This window comes from Mytilus californianus, unplaced genomic scaffold (assembly GCF_021869535.1).
Source record: "Mytilus californianus isolate M0D057914Y unplaced genomic scaffold, xbMytCali1.0.p SCAF_3, whole genome shotgun sequence".
Classification (NCBI taxonomy): domain Eukaryota; kingdom Metazoa; phylum Mollusca; class Bivalvia; order Mytilida; family Mytilidae; genus Mytilus; species Mytilus californianus.
In genome coordinates, this window is record NW_026262679.1 from 106,205,113 (window position 1) to 106,212,547 (window position 7,435).

The window sequence follows — 7,435 nt, forward strand, 5'->3', positions numbered from 1 at the left end:
ATAACCAACTATTTGATTTTTTTATTAACTTGTAAAGACTAAGGTCTTTGACATTTTCTGAAATGTAAACTATTTTTATTGTACACGTCTTATATTTATTGCTATTAGTTAATCGTATAATATACTTGAAAAGAAACCATTCATGCTTCTTCGAGAAAAACATATTCGAACCTTTTGACGTGTAAGAATACAAAATATTAACACCAAAAACTTGAATTAAAATAGTTCTGTTTGATTTAACTTTCTTAAAGGTTCGCGACCCGTATAATTATTTAATTTAACTCGCTGTGCTTTTCCACTCGTATGGTCAAAATAAGAGCAAAAAGTGTATGACATATAGTTGAAAGTATGCTTATTCAAGTTCTTACGGAATGATGAGGACGGAATTTTTACACCTGCAATATTTGCTTGTTGCTTATGTTTATAAAGCTACTAATTGTGAAAGATCTGACAAAATAACAACAGCCACAGTAAGTTTAAGTGTACATGATATTTGAGTTAGATTTCAATATGTATGTTTGTAGATCTGTGCCATAGAAACTTTCACGTATTTCCTACATTACAATATTTTCCTCTGTGAATGACTATAGACGAACTATTTATTGATAGATATAGATATTATTTTTCATTGAGTTATTTTGAAAGCTTTTGTAGAAAAGGATGTGGTGGTCAATTACACCACAAAAAACAGCAACGAAGACATCCGTTTTCGTTCTTTTACATCCTTGATTTTCACCACAAGTTTGTGTTGGAGCATTCCTTGGTGTATTCAGATTCTTTATTATTAAGATAACTAATGTTACATTAGTGTTCTCCATTACAAATCATATAATAATATACAAAACAACATTTCAAAGTTTCACATGTAATATATATATATATATTTAGACCCCTCTACAAAGAAATTTGTTTTGCATGCACACGTATAAAAATTGCGGTTTTTATCCAACGCAATCATAGGTTTGAACGTTGTTTTCAATTTAGACTTGTTTATTTTTTCGTTTGGGCTTGTATTATATTTACCTTCGGGTTTATATGATCCGTTCATCCTATTTCGACTCTTCAAAATTCAAGAGTCAATCCCAAATTGAGGTAAATTATATGGCCTTCCAATTACCGTTTTGATTCCTAACATCACTGAAGAGACATTAATTGTCGAAATCCGGATATGGTGTACAAATTTTTGCACCTCATGTTTGCGATATACCATCTTTTCCGCAAGTTTATTGTTTTCTGTTTGGTATTAAATTAATATAATTAAGATCCATTGTGTTACATCTGTGATCCGTTTACTTGGCAATCGCCATGGCTGTCCGCAGGGTTTAAGAACATCCGTTGTTCGACCTGCTAGTCAAATGCGTTTTGTTAAAATATACTTTTTCACTTTTTTGGTCTTTTGGAAAATGTTGTTTGTGCTGTATTTAGACCCCTCTACAAAGAAATTTGTTTTGCATGCACACGTATAAAAATTGCGGGTTTTATCCAACGCAATCATAGGTTTGAACGTTGTTTTCAATTTAGACTTGTTTATATTTTTTCGTTTGGGCTTGTAATATATTTGCCTTCGGGTTTATATGATCCGTTCATCCTATTTCGACTCTTCAAAATTCAAGAGTCAATCTAAATTGAGGTAAATTATATGGCCTTCCAAATACCGTTTTGATTCCTAACATCACTGAAGAGACATTAATTGTCGAAATCCGGATATGGTGTACAAATTTTTGCACCTCATGTTTGCGATATACCATCTTTTCCGCGAGTTTATTGTTTTCTGTTTGGTATTAAATTAATATAATTAAGATCCATTGTGTTACATCTGTGATCCGTTTATTTGGCAATCGCCATGGCTGTCCGCAGTGTTTAAGAACATCCGTTGTTCGACCTGCTAGTCAAATGCGTTTTGTTAAAATATACTTTTTCACTTTTTTGGTCTTTTGGAAAATGTTGTTTGTGCTGTATTTAGACCCCTCTACAAAGAAATTTGTTTTGCATGCACACGTATAAAAATTGCGGTTTTTATCCAACGCAATCATAGGTTTGAACGTTTTTTCAATTTAGACTTGTATATATAAATATATATATATATAAAATAATACAATTGTACCCATATTTTTAAGAATTGTTTCTTATTTCTAATGCATCTCTAATAAATTTGTATAAATAATTACATTCAGTAATATTTTGTGGATTTAAAAGTTTAGAAACTGAAAAATAATCATTACACAAATCTTTTAAATCTAAACCATAAGATTGGAAAAAAGTTTGCCTTATATCTTTATATTTATCACAAGATATAAAAAAATGTTCTTCAGTCTCTACTTCAGTGCAAAATTTGCAAAAACGTTGTTCTCTTGGAATTTTGGGTTTATTATATCTACCCTGTTCTATATTTAAACAATGAGCACTGATACATAGTTGTGTAATTTTACTTTTTATATTTTTGGTAAGATTGGTTTGAAGATAAGGGAACAAAATTTGGAACAAAAATATTACTGAAAAGCACCAGTTTACTGTCCACAGCTCCAGATTTGATTTTTTGTAGTTGTAAGTCAGATTGCTGACTATAGTATCTTATCAGACTATTTTTAAAAACACTATTATTTGTCAAATTTTTTGTATCAAGTTTAAGTACTTTAAATACTTTATTTAGTGTAGAAAACCAGCATTTTGAGTTTTCATTAGATAATTCTTGATCTGCAGTAAATGCACTATATAATAGTCTACCTCTATTTATTTTAAGTAGTCTCATATAATAATTATACATTAAACATAATGATAAAATCAACATTGGATTCCTGTTACATTCAAGTCTACTAGCCATATTTGATGACTGTCTTTTGACCCCCAGAATAGATTTCAACATCTTGTGTTGTAATCTATCAATTGGTAGATTGTTAAAATTATTTAAATTTATGTTATAATCGGATAACCATATTTCACTACCATATGTGAAAATAGGTTTAATTAGACTATCAAAAAGTTTAAGACAGGTTTTCAATGGTACCTCTTGGAAATTATTAAATTTACGTAATTATAGAAAAACACTTCTTACGAATAAACTCTATAAAGTCACTGTGTTAGTTTCTTTAATCCATTAACACTTTAACTAATTAAAAGTAAAAAAAAAAAAAAAAGCGTTGCCTGATCTTTCACGATAAATTTTGATTTAAAAATTCAAAATCCTACTTTTTTAAAAGCATTCTGGATCTTTTCAAAGAAAGGTAAACTTTACATTTTACTGTACAAGTCATGATATATTTGTATGTGACCATTATAGATTCAAAAAGTGATTCTTCTTTAATGATTTGCATATGATTGTGGATCGACTCTCCTTTTTTGGGGGTTTTCTTACAAAGAGAGGCGAAAGATACCAAAGGTATATTCACACTCATAAGTTCAAAACAAACTGACAATGCAATGGCAAAAAACGAAAAAAAAAAAGACGAAAAGACAAATAACAGTACACAAAACACAAAATAGAAAACAAAATACTGAGCAACACGAACCCCATTAAATTACGGGGTTGATCTCAGGTGCTCCGGAAGGGTAAGCATTTTCTGCTACACATGTGGCACCCATCGTGTTGTTCATGTACATGTAAGTACAGATCCGATGCTTAGTAGGTCAGATTCGAGGAAAAGAGGACGGGATTGTGGTAACGACAATTGGAACATATGTATCCATCGTCATCAGTGAAACAGCTATTCCAAAGCGGTCAAACAACTTGTGATGGCGTCTGTAAAACTTTCGAAGGGATGCTTTCAACTTCACCACTTGGAACTCTTGGTTCAATAGTTTCCTTGTAAGCAGCAACCCTCTATCAACGGGAAATTACTGCTGTTTCATTTTCCATTTTATATAATTGCATACCCTAACCGATACCAGATATTTCTCGATGCATTTACAATACTTGAAACACTTACTTATTGTTTTACGACCATTAATATCGATATACCAAATGACAGCCGTGGTCGTGGTGTATGCGTTAGTGTAAAAATATAATGGTAACGCGACTTGTGTTTTAAGTTTTTAAACTTTTCAAACTGAAACAAATTTGTAAGATTTTATAATATAAGTTAATATATGCATGGAAGTCAAGTGAATATAATACTTCCATGATATATGTGACATTTTTCAACACTCTATAATTTTGAATAGAGAATACTTATTCCGAATGATTAGAAATGTTAACGGCCCGAATACCTACATATAATTCAACCGAACCTTTTTTATTAAATGTATCAAGATTTTTTTAGTTTTGAAGGAATTAATATGATATATAGATACTGATGTGTGACAGACTACAGTTACAGTCTAATTAAAGTAAGATCCCTGTATTTGCCAACTTTTTTGTTTGGTCACGGTGTGGTACAGCATGGAGCCTCCAGATCAAATTTGAATAACTTAAGACTTGAAAACATCTGAAGAAGGGTTGCATTTGATAGATTTTTTCAAGTATTCAAGGACAAAAAGTCAGTCTTACTTTACCTACTCCTTTATTTAAGTGTAGATCTATCATTTGGAGCTTGAATCCTGACTTTTTTTCATGTGGACAATGAAACTGACGATCTTTTTTAGGCAACCGCAACAAACAGCGCCCAAGAATAGTAATGACTTTTACACACAACTTGATATGATAAATTTAGCAGTTTCTTTTAACTTCCCTTTTAGCCGAATAGCTCGAAGTGCCAAACCTGCTTATATTATGGTGATGTCGGGTAGGTTGATATTAGAGAAAAGCTGGAACTTATTTTGTGTAATCAACTCCCATATTTCCTTGAAACTTCACAGATAGATCGATCAGATATTGCAGATGTGAACCTGGTATTATGGAATTGTTTGAGGTTTTTTTCCATACTCGGGAACTCAGACATTTTTCAGCAAAATTACAAACGACGGTACCTGTTTTGTGTAATATTAACTCCTTCTACAGTTTTCAACCAAGATCATTACCTCAAGAAATTATACATAGTTATATAACAGTTGTGCAGCGGCTATTATGGTGTTGTTTGCGGATCTTTTTGTTCCAAGTTTCCAAACTTTATAACTTAGTCCTAATCCAGCTAATTTTCAAAAGCAGTTCCAATTCTGTGTACTAAAAGCATCATGCAGTTTCAACCATAAACGTTGAACTTTCACAGAATGTGTTGGCCAGGATTGACAGATCAACGTACGATGTAGATGTAGATGTAGAATGTTTGCAAAGTTATTGAAGTTGTGCACTTTTTATTAAAGTATTATAAAAAACTGTTAAAACACTACATTTAAAATAATGTTTGATCAGTGATGTTGTTTTTTTTTCCAGAAATTTTTGAAGACATTTGGATATTTGTCTTCACTAACAGATGATATACCTAGTCGAGGTAGACTGAAAACGGCAATTAGGTACATATAATACTTGCTTAACTGTTACAAATCTTGTTAATCTACATCAATACTGGTGACACAAAGGATAATGTTAAGTTTAATTGTTATTAAGTATGAAAACCTGTTTTTTTCTACAAAAAAAAGGAGTCAGGTTAATGTCAAATGTAAGCTTATGCCATCACTAGGCGCTCGTTCTCGTAGTCCGTTTCATGTTCTCCTCTGAAACCATCACTAAAAATATTCTCCAACTGCTGCTTGATCAAACCTGGTCACAATTTTACTAACGTAAGAAAGATGGCTGTCGATGTTGTTGATGATTTTGATTGGTCTCACTAATTAGCGACAAGAAGAATTTTAGCGACAAGAAGAATAAATTTAGCGACAAGAAGCGACAAAAAGACTATTTAGCGACAAGAAAACTTAATAAAAATATTATTAAAATAAATATATTAAAAAAATATGCATTGACATTTTCATTTTAATATACGGAAAGTAAAGTGATTTTCATTTTTTTTTTAAATATATTGATAGATATTGATAAATATAGAAACTTCCCTGTCATAGTATGATATTAATTTTTACATGTTCTTGTGTTTTAGAACAATAATATATTTATTTTATAAATTTTTTAACACTCTCTTTGTCTAAAATATAATAAACTGACTGCATGCAAAATGCATTATACGTGAATCAGTGTCCAGAAAAGATAATGTTACTAAAACGTGAATATTTTATTTGGGTATTGACTTATCAAACAATATGTATGATGTTTATGCACAGTTTAAAGTTGATTGAAGATTAAAGGTAATTAAAGACAATGTTGAGTGTTCAACAGTTGCTCACTGTTGTAGCAATACAATAAGGGACACACGTCCTTTACTCCAAACCATGATTCTAATTTGGTCATCCTTAAGCGTCATTATGCTTCTATGAAAAGAAGTAATTCTTACAAGAAAATAATCAGCTGGTTCGAAAAAAAATGCCTGGCCATTCTCTTGAAACCATGAATAAGGCAATAGCAGAATACATAGGTACCTATCCTATTAAACAAACAAAATATTGCTGATGATATATGCAAGCTGTCATCAATATTAATTCTTTGAAAGAAATTGTTCAGATCACGGGCAAACCTCCAAATGTTATCTTGACCTGGGAACAGTATATCAATATATATGTTCCTGTCTTGACTCATTTATTTCTTCATCTATCAATATAATAAAAAAAATGAAAATCTCTTTATTGCTGTCAATGCATGTTTTTGTTTATATATTTATTCTAATAATATTTTTTTTAAGTTTTCTTGTCGCTAGATAGTTTGTTGCTTCTTGACGCTTCTTGTCGCTAATTAGTGAGACCCATTTTGATATTGAACAGTTATGCAAGTTGAGCAGTTTAGGCTCATGTGAGCCTCTGTTTTTAAAAACAGTTCTACCAAATCTTACCAATTAGAATCTATATAAAGGCATTTTCCTTCACAGCTTATGGTCAAAATTACTTGAAAATCAAATGGGCCAAAACCAGCATGAGTTGACTAATTTATCGTGACAAAAACATTCTCCATATGACATGTGCGAGATGAAATTTTATTTAATATACAATGTATGTATATATACTGACTGAATATATTTACGTATAAAAAAAATCTCGTCTCGCACCTGTGGCACAAATATGGCGAGTTAATCTTCTTTGAGTATGTGAGTATGTGAAAGTCATTTTGACCAACAGATCAAAAGAAGTAAAGACATCGCATACATTTTGGCTTATTTCTAATTAATAGTACGTTACAAATGACATTTGAGAAAATTTAGAGATAGATCACAGAAATGTGATAACCATTTCAGAGGAAATTTAAAAGTTTCCAATAAGTGTCAGTTCTCATTATTCCATTATACGTAAGAATGCTACAGATTATGATATACAAAATGTTTAAAATTCATTTTTTTTTGTAGGTCCTTTCAGAATCATTATGGAATAATGCCTACAGGAAAACTAAACAAAAGAACGATAAGGATGATGAAAAAACCAAGATGTGGAATTTCAGACATAAAAAAAACTAGACGGACAAGAT